Source organism: Erpetoichthys calabaricus, chromosome 7 (genome assembly GCF_900747795.2).
Source record: "Erpetoichthys calabaricus chromosome 7, fErpCal1.3, whole genome shotgun sequence".
Classification (NCBI taxonomy): domain Eukaryota; kingdom Metazoa; phylum Chordata; class Cladistia; order Polypteriformes; family Polypteridae; genus Erpetoichthys; species Erpetoichthys calabaricus.
The window spans coordinates 130,836,700-130,862,534 of NC_041400.2; the positions used below are offsets into that span (position 1 = coordinate 130,836,700).

Consider the following 25,835-nt stretch of genomic DNA (forward strand, 5'->3'; position numbering starts at 1 on the left):
AAAAGAAGAATCTAACAAGCTTTTGAATGAATTTAACAAAACTGATGGCTAATATGATCATTTGTTGTTTGATTCAATATAAAAAGACCAGAAAAAATAATTGCTGGGAGTGCGTTGCAACATTAGTAGAGCACATTAGTTATTTTTGATTTAAATGTCTATAAATAAGCATCCTCACCTTCTAGTCAAATCTACCATTTGAGACAAATGATTTTCCACCATAAAATAAGACATACAATGTATCCTAGCCATATTCATAAGGATGAAAAATACCTTCTTTTTTTTAAGGAATCAAATTCATATAAATTCATAAAAGTCCAACAAGCATACTGATTACATATGCTATTAAAAGAACTCTATTGATTTCTGATTCATTTATCTCCCACAAAAATTCAGATTTAAAACAAAAAGTTAACATAGCAAGAACCATCATTATCTAAATGTTTCAGTGCTGCAATTAATAGAACTGTAGTTTTAGAATTCAGATTTTAAAGCTTGGCTCAACCAATGCAAATATGCAGTTTGCACATTTCTCTATGTTCTTCTGCGTTTTCTCAGGCAATCAGCTATCCACCCATATCCTAATCATGTGCAGGTTAATCTAACTTATGATTCAAAATTTTTGGGTGAGTGAGTGCGCCATATGTGATGAACTGGCACACCAACTCCATTACTGCTTTGAGTCATTATCCTACAGCCCATTAGGCGGCAGCACATAATACGTAATCACAAGAAGTAGGCCAGTGTTTCCCTTAAAAATGAATATTGTCTAAAAGACTCCTAAAATCCCTAGATGTATAATGACTTATGATGATCAATGATGATCAAGGGTGGATGAACACTACTAGAGGGAGTTATAGCCTGGTGTCAGATTTATAAAAATAGGGCCACAGATGACTTGAGGCTTTGGCCAGAAGTACTCCCAGGAGGTGGCTGCTGCCTCAGACCAAAGCAATTATTGAGATTTGAGATGAAGGAGAGTAGAATAATGGCTCACTGGTAACAAGAAAAGAAGCCAGAGTTACATAAAAGAGGAATATAGAGATGGTAGGTGAAGGAGAGAGTGCTTTGCTGGATGCTTGAAAGTAGGAAAGTGGATAAGCCACCATATCTGACTAACAGTAGGATTTTTATTTTACTTCAGTTTATATGTACTTTCTCTTTTGTTTATACCTTCCTTGCATAGTTTAATTTAATAAACACAGTATTTTGTATATTTGACCGTTATTTTGTGACAGTTTTGCAATTTTTAGGAATTACTGTTTATTATCTATTCATGTTGGCCACTGACCTTTGTGACTGAATTGTCCATTAGATTTAGTGGTGTTGCTTAACAGCTGGGTCCATTTTCAAGTCCAGTGAATGCATGAGTGTAAGTCTGTACATTTTTCAGTTCTTGCATCTGTGTAGGTTTTCTCTGATGATTTCACTTCTTTTCAACATTCTTAAGTGGTGCATATCAAGGTAACTGGCAACTTCAAACTGGTCTAGTAGTGGGCATGGGTACAATGGACCGGGTACAAAGGACTGGTAAGCCATCCAGAGCTGGTTTCTATATTGTGACCAGTGCTGCCAGCACATGCAGAGGATCTCCACAATACTAAACTGGAATGAATATACAACTGTTTTTCTTTATGATACAATTTTTTATCTTAAACTTTCAGCCTCTAATTGTCCTTGGCAAATGATGGACTGTGATTTTCTTACTAAGATCTCTGTTTTTACAGAGTCATCATTCTTATCTTGGCCAAATATTTAGATTTTTTTATTACATAAACTGTTCTTTGTAGTTAATGCATATCATTATTCTGTTTTTGTTTGAATGTTGGTTGGTTGTAATAATTTTGCCCTAATAGCTGATGGCTATATTTTGCATTTTTTATTAAGAAAGGATAAACTAAAGAGATATTTATCAAATCATTTAAATGCATCCATTGCAACACAGCTGAGACAGATTTGAAAATCATAGGAATATCTGTGATAAAAATGTAAAATAACTAGAAGGGTATGATTTTACAGAAAATGTATCACATATAATAACCTTGAAACATCTTTTTTCTTTTTGTATAAACAAGTTAAGAATAACATTAATTAGACGCATAAAGTGTTCTTGTTACTCATAAAGCACACAACAACAACAACATTTATTTATATAGCACATTTTCATACAAAAAGTAGCTCAAAGTGCTTTACATAATGAAGAAAAGAAAAATTAAAGACAAAATAAGAAATTAAAATAAGATAACATTAGTTAACATAGAAAAATAGTAAGGTCTGATGGCCAGGGTGGACAGAAAAAACAAAAAAAACTCCAGAAGGCTGGAGAAAAAAATAAAATCTGTAGGGGTTCCAGGCCACGAGACCGCCCAGTCCCCTCTGGGCATTCTACCTAACATAAATGAAATAGTCCTCTTTGTAGTTAGGGTTCTCACGGAGTCACTTGATGCTGATGGTCATACAGACTTCAGTTTCATATTATCTATAGCTCTGATAAGTAGACATCACTGGAGAAGAAGCAGTGAACACTAAAGTCTACTGAGTGTGTTTATACTTAATTATTATGTAATTTTTTAATTTACTATTTATTTAAAGTGTAGCATTTATGTGTTATAATTGTCCTTCAACTGAAGTTAGTGACATAAATCACCACTCCATATCATGGAGTGCCCAGGTGTCAAGAGCTTAACAGGGCCAGGAAACCAACCTGGATGGAGCAGCACTTCAAAATGTGCCACGTAACACTTCAGAGAGAGAGAGAGAGAAACAGACAGACAGACATATTGCACATGGTAGTGTGTGAGCACACAGGTTGCTAAAGGATGCTACACCCTGCAAGTATGCTGAGCAGACTGGAAGGACAATAGACAGGAACATCAAATGTTTGAAGGATGCAACCTTTGAAGAAGTATGCCACGTTTTCTCTGGAACATAGATAGCAGGCAACTCAATACTTACCATGGATGCCTGAACCTTTGTCCAGAGGATGATTTTAGGAAAGACAGTTAAAAGGTTGTAGGATCCAAGCTGTCCATTCAAGAGTGACCAAAAGAGTACTAGAGGACAGGTCACCAGGATACATTTTAAGAATAGAGGCATTATCCTTATATACGTGAATGAATAACTACCAGACTCTCTTGGAAAATCGGAACCAGTAACTGCTAGATGACCTAAGTATGGGATTTATACCTATGTGCAAAGGCACATTCAGCTTACAGTTGAGCAGACAAGTGCATTGCCATGGGACCCTCTGAAAAGTAGTTGCATGGCTACAAGTACAGATTAATTACGAGAAGTTAAGTTACCTAATGCCCAGAAAGTGTTTTATTCTGGACGGTAAACAGAAAAATGACAGCCATTTTTGCATATGATTTTCTGGTAATGACCTATTTTAAATTTGAGTAATTTTGTTTACTTCTTAGATATTTTACATTTGCCACCTGAAAAGTAACATCTGCAGTTAAGCAGGCATCAAGGAAAAAGTTTCTATTTCTGTTCTTTATCTGCCTGACTGGGCTATAACTTACAGCACACTGGTACTTAACAGCTGTCATAAATTACTTAAGTGAATCACAGCTTTTTTAATTTCTTTGACAAAAGAAAAGAAGTGACGGATAATGTAATTTAATAACCAAATTAAAAAGTGAAAACATAGCTTTTCATGCAAATTGACTTCAATGTTACAATTTTATGTAGGTTTTGTAGTGAGCAGTAAATATAATCAGGATACTACTGTGACGTATGTTTTAAACAGTGACATAGGTCAGGTCAGGTTGGGGAACATGTACTGGCGCAGCGCATTGCCAAACCCACCACACAAGGAAACAGCTCAGGGTCCCAGTTGGCAACCCCCCAGACAGACACGCGGTCCAGTCCTACCCTTTCAGAAATGACAATCTATCTGTCGCAACAGAGGTTATGTGGGCATCCCCTTAGCCTGGTCCAGCCTCTCGGGTCCTCAACAATGAAGATTCTGTGAGCCGGATCACCCTTGGGGAATCGCATCATAAGGCCGTAGTGCCATAATTGACACTACCTCATTCGGGACTCCATGAGCAACCGCTCATTCAACATAAAGTCAAACGAGAGGTACTCAAGGATTCTCCAAAGAGGCACAGTACAAAAGGAGTCCATTCCTTGTCTTTGGTCACTGGATAACGTCCATGTCTCGCAACCTTATTGCGAAATAGGAAAAAACAGGACTCTAAAGACTTGGATCTATGTCCTTCTGTAGAGGTATCGGGAGCATCACATACCCATTTCCAGAGATATTAATGGCCCGTCACGCTCTCCCAATCCATATACTGACATATAGTGACATATATTTTCAAAATTTACATATTTGCAAATTGTGCTGATTCCAAAGGGTAGCAGCGGTTTAGACTAAGATGGAATCAGAATATGGATCATAGTAATAACAAGCCATTGTTGTAACCAGAAGGAGTGAAATTAAATAAACAAAAGCTAGGATGTGAGACAAAAACATATGTCCAGGGAATGCATGTGTGTAAGAAATGTAGCATGAGGATAAATAACCAGAATATTTCATATACCGTAGCTAAATGCAAAATGCGAGACATTAACATGTCAATCAAGAACAGAAAAGAATTTGTAACCAAAAACATTAGAGTTTTTTTTTGTTTTGATTTATTCACAAACGTAGGCACTAAGGAAATATACAATACATGCCTACATACTGCTGTGGTGATGGCATCACATGTCTCACACTCCCATTTGCTCTGCCAAGCAACAGCATGGCAAACCTGCCTCACATAAGCAAGAAATGAGCCACTCAAAATAAATCAAAATGGCGCAGCAGAAACACATTTCAAAAACATCTTCAAAGGCATCCTACATCACCCAAAATATCTCCATTATTTTTAGAGGCCAAAGAAAAGGTTGTAAAAAAATATAAAAAAAAAATAAAACAAAGTCATGACATACATAGTATCCAGAGACAGATCATAAAACAAGACAGTGTCAAAGGACACATCCAAGACTCTTCTGTCTGGTAGATTATTCTTTCCACATCTCTCTTTACTTCTCTTTTTTAATTTCAAGACACATACTGTATGAAATATGGCTAAGAGCAGTATTTGTGCAGATCTTGGATAGAGCACACAACACAATCTATTGCAATTATAAACTACTGTTGAGAGGGGAGTGTTATGCCACTCTAGAACAGATAGACTTGGTTATTAAGTGGGCCATTCCCTAACTAAGATATTGTCTGTTGTTATAAGAGTTCAATTCTCATTTCTTGACCGTTTGATTACTTCTCAGTGCAAGGCTAAATCGAGAAGGAGTAAATGGTTGTTTTCCCTCCAGCTGTATCACTTTGTGGTTCCAATAAAAAGGCTCTTAACACAGTAATCCCCCAGAGTACAACACATCAAATGTTTTCAGAGGATGTATAAAGTCATTTGTTTACTTAGTGTTATACTTGAAGGTCACAATTTTCCTGTTTAAATTCTGTACTCCATGTTTTTCTACGTTTCCCCATTGTCTTAATCCCTGCCAAAATGGCTGTGGCACATCCTACACTTGTACATAAGGTTTTTACTAAAATCGTCATTGCTTCAAAGGTCAAGAGTTTATCCAGTGAAAAAACTGCAGAACTTTCCCTTTCCAACAGTCTTAAATTTATCACTATGGAGCAGCAATTGCTTGCTAGAGCACTTACATTGTGAGAAACTCAAAATAAGCATTCATCTCATTCCAGCATCTGTTTTTTTTATTAAAGTGATGTGCAAGTTGCTATTCGGTCTGATTTTTGAAATGCCTAGTTTGTCAACTTTCAAAAGAGCAGATGTTTGGTTTTCTAAACCATATAGCTTTGTTATCATAACCTGAAGCAAGTGCTTCAGAAAACAATTCATTTGTCAATAAATGCATGCCAATTTGTGTCTGTCAACAGATAGAAAGTGTGTTTTCAAATTGGGGGTTCTTTTTCCAAAAATTCAGCTGAAATGCTTTGCTCTGGAAAGAGTCTGCATATGTTGCTTTGGCTCTGAAGCAAATCACACACTTTTTAAGTAAACACAACTTTTTTCACTTCATTTTACTTGATTACATGCTATGCACATGCTCAGCAAGAAAATGCATGTGCACGATATTACCAACACCAGCAGACAACATCTTTACAAAAGAAAAACACAGAACTTTTGTGAAATGTGTAAGATGAATGTTCTCTTCGTTCCCTTGTACTAATCCATGTCTGAGAAGTTAAGCAGAAGTAAGCTTTATGAAACCATACATTATGTAAAAGCATGCTTTGATGAGCAAATAGAAAAATATTTGTCCAAGCGACTCAAGGTCTAAGCATTCCACACATGAGTCTGCCTTATCCCATTTCCTCTATTTATTTATATCTGAACGCCATAACAAAAGGGCCAAGAAGTAACGTCGCATAAGGGGCGTTGAACTTGTGGTGAAGATAGAAGAAGGAACTCTGGGGTCTGAGATAATACTTGGCTCAAGGATTGTGTAAGATAAAAGTGTCGACTGTTGCATTCCATAATGATATTAAATCACGCGTTCTAGGGGTATAAAACTTTGCCCCCACCGACAGACGGGGTTCAGAAGAGCCCTGACGCTGTCAAGTAATATTGATTGCCTGCTTTCTGAAACTCTGCTCATTGTGACGCTGAAGAATAAAGCTGCTATATAACCACACCTGCTGTCTTGTCTGAGTCTTCGTCCACAGAAATAAAGCAGTACATTTTCTTTTTTTGTAATGTGGAGAATAAGCTTTGGTAATAATGCAATAACATGTACCTTTTTTAAGTAAAGGAGGTATTTTTATTTTAATAAAACAATTATTGTGTTAAGTGTTTTTAGTGTGTTACCTCCAACATTGATCTTGGAGATATGCAAATTAAATGCTTCAATAGGCTATCAGTTCTAATAAACAGGTCCTCTTTCTTTCAGCAATCATAATATGCACAAATCAAATCAAACTATTTAAAAGCTAAACAAATTTAAAAACAAATAATAAAGCTGGATAAATCTATAGTAAACACACTCCTGGTTGTATGTCAGTAATAATGTTAATTAAATAATATGTATGTTACACAGATATATGTAGAGAAATAAATTTCAATTAAATTAATTTCATCAATGCATGCATATATATGTGTGTGCACGGATTAATTTATTCATTTATTAATCCCCTCAAAACTTATAAACTTCAGATGAGAGTCATTAAAAAACAACTTTATTGTCATTAAAGATTATTCTTCATATCTATGTCAACTCGACCTATAGTATTATCTTTAAAAGCATCAATTTAACAATTAGACGCTTATGCTCATGATATCTGCAGTGTAAACTTAGGAGAGTGCCAAATGGCAGATTGATCTGTGTTTTCTGACCATTTAAAAAAAAAGAAAAATCACTCATTTAACCTGTTTAAATATTACATTAAAACATGTTAATATAAAAACATAATATACTCAATCTTTTTCTTTTCATTCAGATTTTTTCCAAAAAAAAGTAACAGTTAAAACATCAGTAATATCAGTTCAATAATTATTGGTAATCAGTCATCTTTGCTGCCCACATATCAATATTATTATTGGTTGGACACTAATTTTAATCTTATTTTCTCTTATTTTTTATTTCTCAAGTATCTTATGAAGAGTGACCAAATATACTGAAACAAAAATGTCTCCATTTATTTTTACAGGTTTCAAACTTTAACAATTAGTCAGTGATTACAAATATATACTACACATTTATTAAAAAATATTAACGCAGTAATATATGTACAAGTTATTATCGTTGGGGTGCACCAATATCATTTTTTAACAACTCTGTTGTCAGTAGTGGTCACTATCAAGACCCTAATCAGGCACTTTTACCAAAAAGAAAACAATAACTACAGAAAAAAAAATTAATTCAGACACAGTATATACTGTAATTGCTAAAGAAACATTTACTGTATCAACATTAATATATTTATTCAAATTACTTAATAGTAACATACGTGAGCACAAGTTTACATTTTGTTTATGATAGACTGGCATTCCTTTGAGAATAGTCAGTGTGGTTTTTAGAAAGAATAATATGGATCATTAAAGATTACAAAATTTATCTTAAAATGTATACATAAGACATTATACTTAGTCAACACTATCAAAATCTGAATCTGAGCATTATAATATTAATTCAACAAGAACTATTAAACTATGACATTATTTTAATGTACTTTCATTTACGACTATAATTTAAGACTATACTAAAGAAGATTTTGCAAATCAGCTGTGTCAACAAGTCACTTTTTTTTTTGTAAACTACATTTTAAAATGAATAAGACATGAAAGCAAAACCACACTGTAAAATATACTGGGTTTCAAGAACTTGTCATTTAGGTTGCTTCAACTGCATTATTTGCCATTTGTAAAAGTCTTTGTTTGTAATTGTGTATATTCTAAACTCTTTTTCAATCCATTTTGGAAACATCCACTACACTTGCCAAAAAACCATGCTACTTTCTTTCATATAATTTGGATGAAGTTCAACTTTACACACTTAAGAAATTAAGGGAGTGTATGCATAAAAATCATTACACATTAATGATTAGCAGGATCGTCTACAAAAACACCACTGCATGTGATGCTTCACCAGTACTCTGGGCTGGGATGCAAGCTTTGCAGTGATTGATATGTTATTCTAACAATCATTGCTTTTCTTTTGTTTTGTATTTCTATGCAGAGATGTGAGGTCTACTTAATGCTGTCATGCCTTGTATTTTATGCCAAGCCCCTTCTTGAAACGTTTGTGCTATTTGCACAACAAAATAAATTGCTCAATGCAGTATATGCTCAGATATGGAAAATAAGCTGATGCCACACAAATAAGACTGAATTCCAACTCTGAAAGCAAAAACCTTTGCTGAAATACTATTAATTATTTACATTAATCTGTTCATCTTAAGCTCACAATTGCAACAAAAAAAAGCATTTTTTTTACTTACCTATCAACGCATGTGGATAAATTTCTCAAACGGTCCAAAAGTGAAGTGTAACCGTTTCTTTACGTCTGATTATGCATATTGGTTTTTTGTTATGTCTTATCCTTAAAAAATCAAATCAGTTTTTCTCTATATCAGGTAAATTTATTTGAAAAAATTCACTTTGCCCAGGCTGAAGTGTTTTACACTAATACAAAGTTGCTGGGAAATGATCTGCAGCACAATACATGGCAGGTCTTTATCTGGAACTGCATTTCTAAACGAATGAGTACTGAGAATGTCAAGGCCAAGTACACGCCTGAAAAATTAAATGAGTAGAATAAAAAGGGAAGGAATACACCAAGCTAGCCAACTGTAATAAAACTGTATTAAAAACTGTTGAAGTACATCTGTAGTAAAAAAGATTTATTTAAACAGTTTGAACAGTTTAAAGTTTCTAATTACTGTGAAAGAACAGAGACACAGTTTAAAGTTTCTAATTACTGTGAAAGAACAGAGACACAGTGGTACTATTTGATATCCATTTATGTTAAATCACAACTAAGTAAAGCATATTAAAACAGTGAGCTAAAACTCTATGTACTGCATTAACAACATTTAAATTATATATCATCATATAAACACAGATTCAACATTTTATAAGGTGGATTCAAAAAACACCATAGAATTTTGGAATCCTTTTACAAGCCATGAAGTTTACACAGGACACACTGATAAAAATGTGCTTTGAATTGATTGAAAAGTTCTAATTCTAAATCTCAACCAAATTAAACTTACTTACTGAAAGATTACTATTCCTAAAATCAAATACAGATATTGATTGAGCGAAAAACAATGAGCTACCCATAACAGGTTTTAAGGTAATTTTTTCAGTAAAGCATGCTTCAGTCTCTGAATCTGTTCTAAGAATAACTAAACACTGGTATTTTAATTTGTACACTGTTAAAGTACTGTGAGGGATTGCCGGCCGTATATCCCGGCCAACACCCAAAGCCGCCAGATGGAGCCATCCCTGCAACATGGAAGGGCCCAGAATTCCAGCAGGGCATCATGGATATTGGAGTTTTCCTTCACAGCCCTGCTGAATACCTTGGGGGCCAACAGAGGACGCTGCAAGGAGGCCCAGAGACTCTAACGTGCCCTATAACCCGGAAGAACGTCTTAGTCACAGCGACAGGAGGAATGACGTGCTTCCCGGAAGAGGAAAAAGACTTTTTATCTGACCTGGAAGTGATACGAGGTCACATGGACTGAAGGATTGAGAACACTTCTGGGTCAGGGATTATAAAAGGACGATGGGAAATCCCAGATGTCGAGCTGAATTGGGAGGCAGGGTGGCTAAACTTCTGGGAGTGGAGGATTGTTTGTTTATTTGTGATTATCGATTTATATTGGAGTATTGTGGAGTGGTTTTGCTTGGTGCACACTATTATAATAAATAATCATTATTTGGACTTTTATCCGGTGTCTGACGTCTGTTCTGAGGGTTCAAGGGGTCGACAGTGCCTCTATCTGTCACAGTTGGCATAGTCTCGGCAGGATTCTCTGGCCGTCGGTTTGGCAGAGGACCTGAATTTAAAAAATTTTACTGTGGACAGAATACCCCAAGAAGGCAGCATCAAGACACGCAGAAAAATCGCCACAAACCCTATTTTCAAGTCCGTCATGGGGAAGAAGAAGGCAAAGCAGGGCAACAAGTCCAGCGGAGGTTCCATGTTCATCATGGCCGACACTCGGGATGAGTTACAGGGTGGCTACACGGATCGGGAGAGGCCTTCGGATGAAGAAAACTACAACGAGGTATGTGCCGGGGATATAATAGATAACCTATTTAAAATAACTCATTTTGTACCGTGCACATACCTCGGAAAAGATCATCCGGAAGTTCTGTGGGATGCAGGAGAATCTCCCAAAGACGGTGTGGCGCTTTTGTGCGGGCAGACGGACAATACAACGGACTTCCGCATGTCGGGTGCTGGCGAGGGACACGTGACCCACCCCGAAGGATTGGGGAAAGGAGGAGGTCCGTGTCCTACTACTTTCGACTTCGCTCAAAAGAAGATGGACTTAGACTTTCCGAAGGGGAAGGGGGAGGCGAGCGAAGCACCGCTCAACCCACAAGAAGGTAAGGAGGGCCGGGAAATGGCTGGTCAATCTGCCGACAAATTAATACAGGCAGATCGCAGTCAGCCAAAGATGGCAGCCCGGTCCTCGTCCGTAGAAAACTCCAATTCCCAGAAGCCTGTGCGCAACCCATCCGAGCACGTGCCAAGAGCGGGCGTGCTCATTGGCTCCCGGCCAGTAGGTAAGGAGAATGAGGAAGTGAGCTTGCCTCCGGCCGAATTAATTAACTGTTTTGACGTGTGGGAACTCGAAAAGTTAATCGAGCCCGTACAAAGTGTTTTTCAGGTGCTGACGACGATAAAGAAGATCGTTGGAGATTTGGGAGTGATGGCCAAAGCGCCGATCAAGAAGGTAGACGAGTACCTGTGGCGGTTAGGTCAAGAGCCTCTCGTCTTATATAATTTGGCGGTACAGGTAGGTAATGCCGGTACCATACAGCATATAGGGACAAAGTGTGATCCGGGCTTGCGTTTAATAAGTAGAGGGTGCCAAAGCACTGCGAGCCCTACAAAAGAACGTGGGACGATGACAGAGCGGTCGGGGGAAGAGTCGATCGAGCTGGGACAGCTGGATGGTGCTGTCTCACGGAGCGATGCGATCCTGAAGACCCCGACCCGTATTATAGATAGATAGATAGATAGATACTTTATTAATCCCAAGGGGAAATTCACATACTGCAGCAGCACCTTACTGATACAAAAAAAACAATATTAAATTAAAGATTGATAATAATGCAGGTAAAAAAACAGACAATATCTTTGTATAATAACATGGAAGGGCCCCGAATTCCAGCAGGGCATCATGGATATTGGAGTTTTCCTTCACAGCCCTGCTGGATACCTTGGGGGCCAACAGAGGACGCTGCAGGGAGGCCCAGAGACTCTAACGTGCCCTATTACCCGGAAGTACGTCTTAGTCACAGCAACAGGAGGAATGGCGTGCTTCCGGGATGAAGAAAAGGACTTTTTATCTGACCCAGAAGTGATACGAGGTCACATGGACTGAAGGATTGAGAACACTTCCGGGTCAGGGATTATAAAAGGACGATGGGAGATCCCAGACGTCGAGCTGAGTTGGGAGGCAGGGTGGCTAAGCTTCTGGGAGTGGAGGATTGTTTGTTTATTTGTGATTATCGATTTATATTGGAGTATTGTGGAGTGGTGGTGCTTGGTGCACACTATTATTATAACAAATAATCATTATTTGGACTTTTATCCGGTGTCTGACGTCAGGTATAGACTTGAAAGTATAGACTTACCAAAAATATTGTAGGAGGCATTTAGGAATGACAGTGACCTTCCATTCCCAGGGGCTCAAAAATATATGGACATTTGACTGACAGGCTGTTCCATAGTCAGGTGGGAGCAGTTCTCTCATTATTTCATAAATATTAAGCAATTAAAAGGCCTGGAACTGATTACAGAATTTGTATTTGGAAGTTGTCACTGTGAACTCTCAATATGAGATCCAAAGAGATGTCCGTGCAAGTAAAAGCAGTCCATCATTAGGCTGAGAAAACTAAACAAACCCTTTAGAGAGATAGCAAGAAAATGAGGAATGGTCAAATCAACCATTTGTTACATTCTTAAAAAGAAGGAAAGCGCTGGTAAACTCAGCAACACCAGAAGGTCTGGAAAACCATAGAAGACAACTGTACTGGGTGATTGCAGAATTCTGTCCTTGGTGAAGAACCCCTTTTTTCAAAAGCTGAAAGTCTATACTTCAATCACATCTTCATTGCTTTCTTTCAAATTCATTGTAGTAGTTTACAGAGTCAAAATTACAAAAATTGTGTCACTGTCCAAATACTTATGGACCTAACTGTATGTATGATATACTGAACAGAATATGCCAAAAACAGTTAAAAAAATAAGCAATAACATCTTTTGGTGAGTAAAAGGTTGTGTATCTAATAATCATGTGCAGTATGTGAGAGTTGTTCTAGCTAGCAAAAGGATGTGGCAATGTGGCTATTGTCTGAAATAGGAATCACTTATGACATATTTGTTAAGTATGGTGAAGGAAGTAGAGCTCACTCACAGATCCAAGGACCTGGGTTCGATTCCAGGTCTGATAATAGTCAAGATGAAGCATACATTTTTTCCCATGGGTTTGTCTGAGTACTCTGACTTCTTTTACACCACAGATGTGCAAGTTATGCTAATCAGAAACTCCAATTTAGGTGAGAACAATAATGTGCAATGAGATATTTTGCCTAGTGGCAAAAATGTGTTTAGAAACAGAAGCTCAAATTCATTAATTTGGTAAGTACGGTTAAACTAAAACATGTTTTTCCTACACCTATACTGTATTTTAGCATGCTTTTAATACAAACATTCTTATTGCTATGTGAATTCATTCAGTCATCCATTATGTAGACTGTATGCCTGAAACCACCTAACCAATTTAGATAATTTTTCTTGTTGGATAAAAGAAAAGATTTAGTTTGCACATAAAAAGCTAATTTATTAAACAAAACAAATAGTCACAAAGTCTTTATCAAATTCACAAAAACATCACCTAAGTCTCAGCCCACATTCAAAACTGTTGCCCTTTCAAAGAACACTGAAATTTTTTATTAAAAATACATTAACACACATCAATTGTGTCCACCTATTGGTCAGCTGCAAAAATGATGAAATAGGCCTCTCATCCAACTGCATTCACATAGCGGACAGTCACAGAAACAGGATCTGTTTACCCATTTCTCTTTTGTGACTTGTTTTATCAAACAACAACAATGTTTAATTGGTATGTTGATATTCCAGTTTCTATGAAATATAAACAGATTCATGAGAAATGTGTTGAAATAAAACAATGTCGTCCTAGGTTTATTTGCTTGTATACCATCACTAGCTCTGTAAACTTCAGTGCACTTCAAGTGTGAGAACATTTATTGTTAATGAGAGAGAGAACAGGACAGCTAGCTTTAAAACTATAGGTAGAAAAGGGTCAATTAAAAAATAAAATGCAGCTAGTTAAAAAACAAAAAAGAGGGTTTCTATGTGCAATTTAAATTGTAACCTATAATTAATTGTTAATCAAATTTTAAAAAGTTCAAAAATTAATATTAATTTGTCTAAATTGTGTATATGTGTGTCAAACTTTTACTCCTAAATGACTACTGTACTTTAATTCCCTATAAAAAACGGATGCAATAAACGAATGTAGGGGCAAGGGGATTCTCACTTCTTTGAGAAAAGACAACTATAAAGCAATTTTAGGATTTAATTATTTTATTTCAAATCACACAATCAGAGTATGTGGCATGAAATAAAAAAAGTCTTTTAATATAACAATCTGTAGCCAAAAAAAATTCCACCTTTAACTTGTTTGCAAGAAAAAACTCTGGACTTCTAGGCAGGAACACGGTGGAAAAGGGTAGCAGTAAAAGTGATGGCAACCAGTAGTATACGAAAATAGTCTCTTGCAGATGTGACAGAAAATTTGGAAATACATGTACAAAAACTACACAATGCCAATGGAGAAAAATGTGCAACTACAAGAATTCATGAGTACAGGGATTGATACAGTAATATTTAGTGACAAGCAAAGGAGCTACTGTATAAACAGCCTATGATAATACAGAGATTTTAATAATGTAAAACTACACAAAAGCATAAAATGCTACCACTGCAAGTAAGGTTGACAAAACTGCAGTTTCAGTCACCTGAAGTGACTATTACATTTTAAAACTTAAGATTCAGGTATTTTCACAAACTTACTTTTTAAAGGTAGGATAAAAACAAAATATGTAACAAAGACAAAAGGGGTGCTTTAAATAAAAATGATTAAAGCAGAAATTTGGGACATTTTGGGACATGAGAAATCTTTGAAACAGTAGCATATTTTGTGCCTCACACATATTCAAAATGAAATTAAATTAATAAAACATTAGTAATCCACAGCAAAATGGCATAACTGCATAACAGTGATAATAATAATAATAATAATTATAAGTGAATAGCTATTTCTTAGCCACTTCTCACTTAGATGATTTGCATCTTTTTTCTCTGAACCAAAAAATTGAGTGGTGGGTCATAGGGAAGCACAGCCAGTTTCTGTAGGAGAGAAGGCAAGATTGCCCTTCAGTCGAGCAGAAAAGATAATGGATGGAGTGGGAAACATACTCTCTCCTAGGAAACCAAGCTGGGACCAAAATAGATAATGGATGGAGTGGGAAATACACTCTATGATGCAGAATTCATCCCCCAGTGTAAGAGGTGTCAGTATTCTTCCAGTTTGGTCCCATCTTGGAAACCTGCAGGTTTAGTGCAGATATGTAGTGTGGAAGGCAGGCCTGTTGGAGTCCTTGGGTCCTGCCAGGGGCTGCTGTGGGGAGAGAACCACCCTGGTTTGTGCAACTTCCTTATGGCCAAGAAGTGCTTTAGGTATTCAATGCTATGATATCAGAAGTACTTCTGATATCCCACAAAGAAGGAGTCACTTTGCCTCATCCAGGCGAGTTGGAGCCGGGAGAGGAGCTGGACAACATTCACCTGGGACTGACCTCGGAGGCTAAAATAGGTAGCGAATGTGTGCTGGAAACAACTGGTGGATTCTCCTGCCCATCATGACTTAATCTCTTGCCATTGGCACAGTTTCTCCTGTATCTCAATAAACGTCAGGGCCATTAAACATAACTGGACTCTGTTCAAGGCCTCAGTAGTGCAGGAAGCTGCAAGAAGCCACGCTTGTTGGTGTTTTTTTAATGGAAGAAAACACTTGGACCTACTGTTGGACACCAGCAGTAAAGGTACTTGTCAGTCCATATCCCCATCTTCCGCTAATGTCAACATGGGTTGCTGGACTCATTCTCGGTGATAGGATGAAAAACATGGCATGTATGGGATGTGTACAACAGCTGGCTATCTGGATCAAGATAAACTAGATAAAACGGCTTAGGCCTATAGATAAAATACTCCTGGTGCCTTCTTTGGGAGGTGTATAAGGCACAGCCCAATGGAAGATAACAAAAGGGAAGACTTAAAACATACTGAAGAGTTTAGAACTCTGAGATGTCCTGAGGGAGCATCTGGGAATTTCCCCGGAATTGACTGGGAATAGCTGCTGAAGATTAGTGATTAACTCTTCTCAATTCAACATATTGACACTGAGACTCTAAACTCATTACTATACATAATATTAAAATGATATTGCAATAATAACACAAGTCCCTGTTGTATACAACAACTAGTCAGAATGAAGACAGATATAATGGGAGGCATTACATTTTCTAACAGCTGAAAACAAAAAAGCCCCAATTACACCTCTTAGTATATCATGATGAAATAAGCCAGTGACTAAAGGTGGCACAGGACAACATGCAATGGAATGGATGTGCTGCACTTAAAGAGTTATTCAACTATTCACCCAATATGGTGACTGATCACAAGTGCTCCATGGCATGCTAGAAGACCACAACCAACTCCTTTGTCCTTAAGTTTAGTTCCAGGTGATTCTCCCTGCTCCACATGACAAAATTCTTCACCATCATTTTACAATCCTCTTCATCTCTACTGTTAATGCAGCCTACAATACAAGAATCATTTGAAAATGTCTGAATATAAAATAAATTGGGAGTTGCACTTAAAAGTCAGAGATTGAGATGAAGCAAACGTGGGAGAAGACATTTCCCTGGGTTGTCCCTGTTCTGCTGACCTCATCTCCCACATATAGAACTCAAGAATCACAGACTGTCTTGTGTTAATTAGATAGTTCATGATTCAAGACATCCTGTGAAAATCCTGTCTAACTCCATTATTTTATTATATGCCAGAGAGGCTGGATAGTGTTAAAGGCACAGAAGAAATCCACAAATATGATCTGGCAATAGTGTCAGTTTAATCCATGTAGTAGTAAGCTCTGTAGAGCAAGCAGACCTGAGTTTCATCTACTCCTATATGTGTCTGCTATGCAAACCATACGAGACTCACAACCAGAGGTTAAAGTTGACTTGGGGCCAGCCTCTCAAAGCTCTTCATAATATGTGAGAGTTATTTGTCTGTGGTCCTCAAGTGCATCCTTAACACATGTTAGGCAATGTAACTAGGTAAGATGTCTTCCACAATCGTAACACATTTGGCAGGTTCAGAGAAAGGATGAATAGTGCTTAAGGATCTCACACAGCTGTATGGCACATGACTTCAGCATCCTCATACTGATTCAATCTGGTCAAATTGTATTGCCTGTGAAGTGCTTCTCAAGGTTTTTTCTTACCTGATCAGCTGAGACAACAGTCTGGGGTAGGGTTCAGGCATCAGGGATGGTATCTATGGTGGAAGGTGAGAAATTAGGCATTTTGTGTGGTTTTATGGCTAGGCTGGATGAGTTGGATCTTTCCTATCTTGGTGCTAGTTTAAAAGAATTTAACCAGACAGTAAACCTTAGTTCATTTCAATTCTAAACATTACGGGTTAGGGAATATACTTCAAGACATAAAAACTCAAGCACTGGTAAAATGGAGGCTAAAATAATATTAAATTAACAATATACAGAGTTCACTCTGTGTTCTTTTTGTGCTTTGTGAAGACAAATGCAAAAAGGCAACTCTGATAGGAGTAGGCAATGGAAAACTAAATCAAAAAGGATTTTGAAATTATGTACAAGTTTTAAAAGACAATTTAAGACAAACGGCTAATCAGGAGACTTGAACAACATTATATACAGGGTTATGTCATGTAACTAATAATTATACTTTTTCACGCAGACTTGGCAAACAAAGTGCTGTGCACCTCCCTTTTGCATAAGTAATTTGAACTGACCTGACTGACGCCTCTGTTGTCTGAATTATTTTGCTGGTGCTTTCTGATACTCAAAGTACTCGCATCCCACTTCAAGGGACTTGAACAAAACTGATTAAAAAATGAAGCTGAAGTTAGATTTGTTTTCATTTTTTTAACTTCTAACATTTTTACTTCCTGTTGATATTTGCTTTGTATAATTGTAAACATTTACTTAATGTGCCTTATTGCAGTATGTCTTAAATAATGTGGCACTTAGTAAATTATATAATAATATAGGACCTCCTGCCTACTTTGCCTAAAAAAATTCAAAAAGTAACATAATGGTCTTTTTTAACACAAGTTTTAACAGAAAATATTTTGTAAAGAACTCAACTGCCATGATATATACCAAGACAATTACTGCATTACAATGGCTGATAGTTTCACAATTATGCCCAATACTCTGCTCTTCATGTACAAAATGCTGAAACTGGGAAATTGCAAAACCATGCTTCAAGCACTGTTCAAATCTCTAACATGATTCTCCATTATTCATTTGGAAGCACCTAAACATTCACTGTATTTTTATCACTCCAAAACCAGCATTAAGTAATGAAAATCCACTACATGATTACACCTAAATTTTGTGAAATGCTGAGTAAAAAAAAACAATGGCAGACCTACTGCTTGTATCTTCATATGTCAGTGTTGAAATTCTGTCATTCAGCAATAAGCTCTGCATTTGTTCTGGGCACCTGGCACCTTACATGAGGCAACCCAAGTTGGGAGGGCAATGAAGACAAAGAGACCAGGACACCACATGGTAGACAGGTGGTGTTGGGATCATGGTGTTTTGAAGGTAAAGGGTGCGCAGACTTGCATAAGTTCATGATTCTCAACTGGAGTCAGTTGGACTATAATTCACGTTCATGGCAAGCAACTCATAAGTGACTTAAACATTTACAGATTTAAGAGTACAAGAACACCTGGGCCCACTAGAGGAAGCTCCATGCTGACGTTCATACAGCTAAAAAAGTGCCAATACTAACCACAAAGTGATCTGAAAAGGACAGGAAAATACTGTCGTCTTCTTCTTTCGGCTGCTTCCGTTCGGGGGTTGCCACAGTGGATCATGCAAAATTGTTGTCCGCATATTGATCTGGCAAAATTTTACACTGGATGCCCTTCTTGACATAACCCTCCCAATTTATCCAGGCTTGGAACCGACATGAAGAAACACACTGGTTTGAGCATCCCCTGTGGCTGGGATGGACAGGAAAATACTGTAAATATTGAAAAAAATGTACGCTAACATATTTTTTACCCAGAAAGGTGGTAATGAAAACATACATGCTAAATATTCAAACTATCATATACACTGCGTTGGGTATCAATTTATCTACTCCTTAACATTACATTGCTGATGCATTAATTTAGCAAGCTCTTATTTCCCAAGTTTAGACCTTATTTATGTCAATCCAAGATGGGTTTGCTAAAACTGTATTGTAAAGTAACAAGGGCTTGTGTGTTACATTAAGTTAAAATATTTTCTTGCTTTTAAAAAAGTTTTTCATTTAATCCCATTTGCACCTGTGTTTGCGCGGCTTGTTACTAGTCATCGGCATTTCGATAAAATTAAGGAGGTAAACTCCACATAAAAAAGTGAATCTGTATATTAAAACACTAACAGGTGTAATTTCAAAACTGAGTTTGCATGATTACACTTAATCAGAGTTGAAGATAAAAGGTTATTTGAAAACTTCATTATCTGAAAGACTGCAGAAAAGTACTGAGAATTTGAATCGCATTAATATTTTTAAACTAATTAATAAAATTTTTAAAAATGTAAAGTGGCCTCTTTTGACAGCTATGTTCCATCTACCAGTTACAGTAAAAATTACAATATGTAAATAACTTGACTGTGAAACATGGCCAGCACCAGGACAAAGTTAGTATGGGGACATTGAATTTTCGCAAGTGCAGGGGATGTGCAATTACAATACAAATAAAGTCTACATTATTTGTGATTGCCTGAAAGCACAAAATCAACAAATTACAGCAAACAGAATCATCCTGCAAAACACAAAGCCACAGGATTGTGCTGCAACAAACCAAATGCAGACTGTGTTGAAATAACACTTGTAAGATGGCACCAGTAGTTTTTTTTTTTCATATTTTTTGCAACTTCATTTGTAATTTTATTCCCTCTATTCAATCAGTTCCTAACTGGCACCACCAGTACCAAACACTTTCATGTACTGCGTTTTTGTAGCCTCTTCTGGCTGTGTTTTTGATGTAGTTGGGCAAAAACTACAGGTAGATACTAAAGAGACGGTGGCGGCAAGAAAGTCTTGCCAGGTTTACACCAGTTAAAAATAAAATGGTAAAAGAAAGTTGCTATTGAGAATGCAGAAAAAACATTATTAACTGTAATGTTTATAAGTATCCATCTATCCATCCATTATCCAACCTGCTATATCCTAACTGCAGGGTTGCGGGGGTCTGCTGGAACCAATCTCAGCCAACACAGGGCACAAAGCAGGAAGCAGACCCCGGGCAGAGAGCCAGCCCACCGCAGATGATTATAAGTATTTAACTCACAAAATACCAATGACTGAATTTTGTATTAATCATGCTGCAGAGAACTATATGATTTTATACTTCTATATGATTTTATCTGCATTTAGGTAGGAAAGGAATTATGTTATGCACAGAATATGAGACTGATTTAATTTTTCTATGTGAAAGTGCTAACCTCTTGATATTAACAGAACACCCTGTGATATTATAATTCAATGTGATCTTTCTTTACTCTTGTTTAATATTATAAGAAAACAAGTCACTTATGAATTAATAAATAAGGATTGTTAATCTAATCAAACAAATATAACCTAGTGAAGATATTAAAATTATAAGAATGTAGTCTCTTTATAACTAATGCAATGAACTTTAAGAAAACTGCTTAAAATGGGTTTGTGTGGGTACTGAGAAGGTTACATTCTTTAGATAATGTAGGTGCCTGGTACTGCGTTGTTTTTCTCTACTCTTATGTCATAAATTAAGATGTCCCCTAATATTTATGGATGACCTTAAATTGAACTGTTATGTTTTTTTCTGTTCTCTCTTTGGCTAATGAACAAGCTAGGTGATAAAAAAAAGGGTGAGCAGTTTTTTCTTTTGTCAGTCTTCCCAAAACTCAAATCAGTTAGCTGAGCTGGGAGGGGGGGCAGTCTCACCATCTCTCACCAAGAATAAATAATAAAGAAATTGCTTTTAATTTTAAACTGGTGTTTTTTCTCATCGTTTTCTGACTTCAGCGCTCACACTATCTAAAGCTATGACAACAAATACAAATTTCTGAATTTCTTCTAATAGCGTATCATACTAACATATTTTTCTGAATGCAAAATAAAATTAAAAAAAGACTACCTTAATTAAACAGTATGGTCAATGAGAAAAAAACCCTGACCTATCTGTATGTGAAACTGGTTAGAATGAAACCCTGCAGCCACAGTGAGACCCCAGGACTGAACCTGAGAACCCTGGCAACTTCCCTTACTACCAGGTGAGGTGAAGGTCCCATTTTAACTAACTTATATTTGAAATAATGTAGCACAAACAACGACCAATTGAAACAGGGGTGTTTTGTTATAGTACAAGGCAAAATCAACCTAATATATTATTTTTATATTTTTTAATGCAATTAAACAGTCATTCTGTTGCATGTTCTCAATAGTCCACATTGCCATTCTGTTGACCTATGTCAATATTATCATCATTTTCGTTTTGCTTGAACATGACTCTTGAACATGCTACATAAAATCTGCCATGAGTAAATTATTCCTAGATCAATTGAAGATGTGAGTTCCAAAATCTGCTAATTACACCTTTTGGTAAAATTTAGTGAACACATGATTGTGACTTTTCATGCAGTTGGTCATGCGCCGAAAATATGTTTGAGCTTCAAAACCTGCTAATTGCAACAGTGTAGCGCTATAGTTTTAGGGATTTAGTTTCAAAATCCGCTAAGTACGGACCTAGATTTTCCTATTTATCTCCAAAATTTATCTTTTGTACTTAGCTGATTTTGGAACTGAGCTCTTCAATTCTTGCTTTTCCTAATGAACTGGCTTTTGTTCATGGTCATTGCAAAACACAATTTTAGATGAAAGTATTCTTTTGAATTCAAACAGGTAAAGAGTGGCAATATTTAGAATTTTGGGCATATATAAATATAACTTAACCCTGTACCACATCCTGTAAAAATGGTAGCTTCAGTCAGATTTCAATGTAACACCTTCATCTGTAATTTTCTGCTGTTACAAAGTTTTAGATAGTTTAGATATAAAGCAATAAACACTGAACCGTGGTTTACTTTAACTTATTACATACAGCATTGACGTATACAAATTGCACATTTATTTGCCCAAAAGAATGAACTGAACATTATAAGTACAGTACAGAAAAGAACAGGTGAAAACAAATAATATAGTGAACTATGTACAATGTCCAAAGTCTGTGGAGGGCTGCTTTACTCAGCTGCACAAGTGTTTAAATTGACCAAGGCATACCATTACTACTGGCGTATTTTGTACATTGAGCTTGGGGTGGGTCAGTATGCTCTGCCATCACTTGACCATTTGTGCTTTGCACACCAAAGCATTCATAGCAATACTGCATGTGCCTTACCACCAAGGGCCACTGCCCCCAACCCCTTCCTTTGAAGTGTATGTATATTACTGTGCTCGCCAATCCAGTGCAGCTTGAATTTGCATGCATTTTATACTGCATCATGAGAAATTGGAAGGTGGCAAGAGAATAAGGAGTACTAGTTGGGAACAAGGATACCACTTGCTAGCACAACGTTACTTCATCCCTTCACATCATATTTTCCACGTAGCTTGCCACCCTGCCTCTTTTTCCTGTGCAGTGCAGCTGCTCTCCTTCACTTGACACCAATGCCATTTCTCTGCGCAATTACTGTCTCACCTTGGAGACTGACGCAGTTCTCCTTGTGGTGTTCATTTGCTTTAACTGCAAGCCACATTTCTTGTCAGCACTGGCCTGAAAATGGACACACTGCCTTGCTATATATAGCATTGTTACCAACAAATAAAAAACACGGGCTGGCCAATTTTATTCTTTTCCATAATGTCATCATTGATTTTAGGGTATGTATTTTAAATAGCAATATATTGAAATGTCTTTTCTTATTGGATACCTACTGCCCTAGATGTACCATATATCTTTACAAATTTCAGCTTTATAACTAAATGGAAAATAGCATTTTCCTTGATGAATTGCTGAGTAAGTGAGTAAATCATTCAACTATGCATTTTATAGATAGATAGATAGATAGATAGTTTTATGCATTTCATTTTGGCACAAACGGTATTCCATAGGTCAAAGCGAAAAGAGCTAATCGAAAACACATTTTCGTGAAACGCATAAGTTAACAGTATGATTCAAGAGAATGAATTCCGGCCTTCCTCGACCCAATTACTCGAGTAGGGGGTTCAGAAAATTAATAGTAGGGCGGAGTGACGAACAGAGCTGAAAACCGACACCGACACGATGAACCGGCTTTATACAGCGCCTACACTGAACCGTCGTAAGCAAGCACCCCCTCCATAGTGCAAAAACGTGCCCCTGTCGTTATCAACTTAAATAAGTTCTATCACCTCCACTCGCAATCCCCCGTACCTGTCAAAGCAAGAAAGCCATGTGTTTAAGAATTAATTTATATTTACTAACTTCAGTTTTCTTCAAGATGAATATCCTGGTGACCGTTTTCACAAAAAGAAGCACTAAACTTACTGAATGGAGTATCGTCAAGTATGTCGCGACTGCATCAATGTCAAGTGTCAGTCAGAGGATGTACTTTCTACGGTGCCCGAGAAGTGGTACACACCGCCTCTATTTTTGGTTCAGTCAAATGCGTGATGGAACAATCCAGTGCGCTAGTGGACTGAATCAACTGCTTTGAAAGTTGGAGCGTTTGTAATTTTTGTTTATATACTTCTTCGAAGCGTGTTTAAATAAGTAGCTTCGTTCATATGGGATTTGCTGCTTGGTGAAGCAGAGGCTTTAGTTCGTGATGTATTCTGCCCAGCCCGGATCTTTTTTTTTCAGGAATGTGCAAGTATCGTTAAGCCCATGATCTTTTTGTCTATTTGATTCAGCCCCTGACCACAACGCATTACCCCCAAAAGAATTTCTTCGAGCCAAGTTGTTTGTTAAAGACGGACGAAGAAGCAGAAGGACAAACGTGTTGGCAATAACAAAGAGAGAAATAACGCATCCTCTATATCATGCGGATTCAGAAATGACCACAGGGAACCGTGTGTGCGATCTTATTTTCTCAAGTGAAACCGATTTTCCTTATAAATACACCGTGTACGGTGATGAAAGCTGCTTAGGAGCGCAGCGTACGCCATTATCATCTATAAGGACGGCAAACATTATAGACAATAGACATATTCGGTTTTTTTTTTTCCCAATTGAAATTGTAGAGAGTAAGTCTGTCTGCACGTCTCTTTCAGACACGCAGGCATCACCTGGACAGCCTGGTGGTAATTTGTAAGTTCATTGTGTATATATATTTAATTTATACATTTTTCCCAAAGTCATTACATGAAGTAAATACATTTAATTATGCACTAAAAATTCCCACACTTTCAGGCTGCACAAGGTGTGTTTATTTCTAAAATACAGTAGATTCAGAAAGTGTTGCACACTTTATTGTGTTGTAAATTTATGTTTAAATGGATAAATTTGCCCGTTTTTGCCCATCAATCTACATCTTCCATAATTACAATGTGAAAATGTTTTCAGAAAAGTTTGAAATTTATTAAAAATCAAAAGCTGAAATCTCACATTCATATAATTATTCAGACGCTTAATTCAGTACTTTGTACAAGTCCCATGGCAGTAATTACAGATGTGAATCTCTACTAGCTTTGCAAACCTGGTCACTTGAAAGACATGTGCTTATACTGTAGTTCACCTGTCTGTGGGGACCGTCCTGTAAAATTTCTGAGATGCAGTATCAAGTAATTCTTTATAGCTACAGTCTGGCAGCACAGGGAGGGTGTATGGCCTCAAAATTTAGATTTATAATAATAATAATAATAATAATTCTTTGCATTTATATAGTGCTTTTCTCACTACTCAAAGCACTCAGCAATTGCAGGTTAAGGGCCTTGCTCAAGGGCCCAAAAGAGCAGAGTACCTATGGGCATTTACAGGATTTGAACTGGCAACCTTCCAATTGCCAGTGCAGATCCCTAGCCTCAGAGCCACCACTCCACCCTCATAAGACTCAATGATGTTAATAGCTGTAATCTAAGGTGAAGCGGATCATGTGTCATTCCTTAAATGTAATAAAAAAGGATCTATACTCCAGTATGTTTTTCCCCATAAGTTCTAAGGGCATCTTTCCCTGTGTGAGGTTATCTCCAGGATTATCATAAGAGCTCACATAATGTCAAAAATGCATATCAGTCCATTCCTGAATATTTGCTACCCTAGTTCCCCCAATATCTTTATAATAACACAAGTCAAAGTTTAGCTAAGTAAGTAGTGTAGTAGAATCAGGTCACAGGGTCACGTATTGTATATCTATAGTGAACTCACTTTGTAGCAGTCTGCCCAATTGTGCTCCAGTAAGTGCAGCACAAAGCCCTAATCTTAAGCATGCTGTAAGCAAGAGTGGATCTACCATCAGGATGTCCTGGGTGTGCCCCCAGGGGCCCATAACGGCAAGGGGCTGTTTTCATCAGTGATGCACTTGATGAAACAATCAAGTATCCACAAGTCAAAAGAACAAGGGGGAAAAGATGAAATGACTGATTATCAGCAAGTCAAACACCACTGCCCATGGGTGATTAAGCAATCAAGTCTAGTTCCGAAATTAAAAGTGAGAAATGCCACGCTGCTTTAAAAGACCAAGTGTCCACAAGCTGCATTGTTAAAAGTATGACGAACTTCCTGTTAAGGAGCTAAATCACCCAGGA

The 25,835-nt window shown here is 37.1% G+C and overlaps 1 protein-coding gene across 1 annotated transcript in view; it reads right to left on the bottom strand.

Annotated features, from left to right (window-relative positions):
* LOC127528765 (uncharacterized) overlaps nt 1-23,681 on the bottom strand; it is a 162,569-nt gene extending 138,888 nt beyond the window's left edge. Inside the window, exon 1 of the mRNA XM_051929565.1 lies at nt 23,575-23,681. The gene's annotated coding sequence lies outside the window, so the exon portion shown is untranslated. The remainder of the gene's footprint in view (nt 1-23,574) is intronic.
* Nucleotides 23,682-25,835: the final 2,154 nt, after the last annotated feature.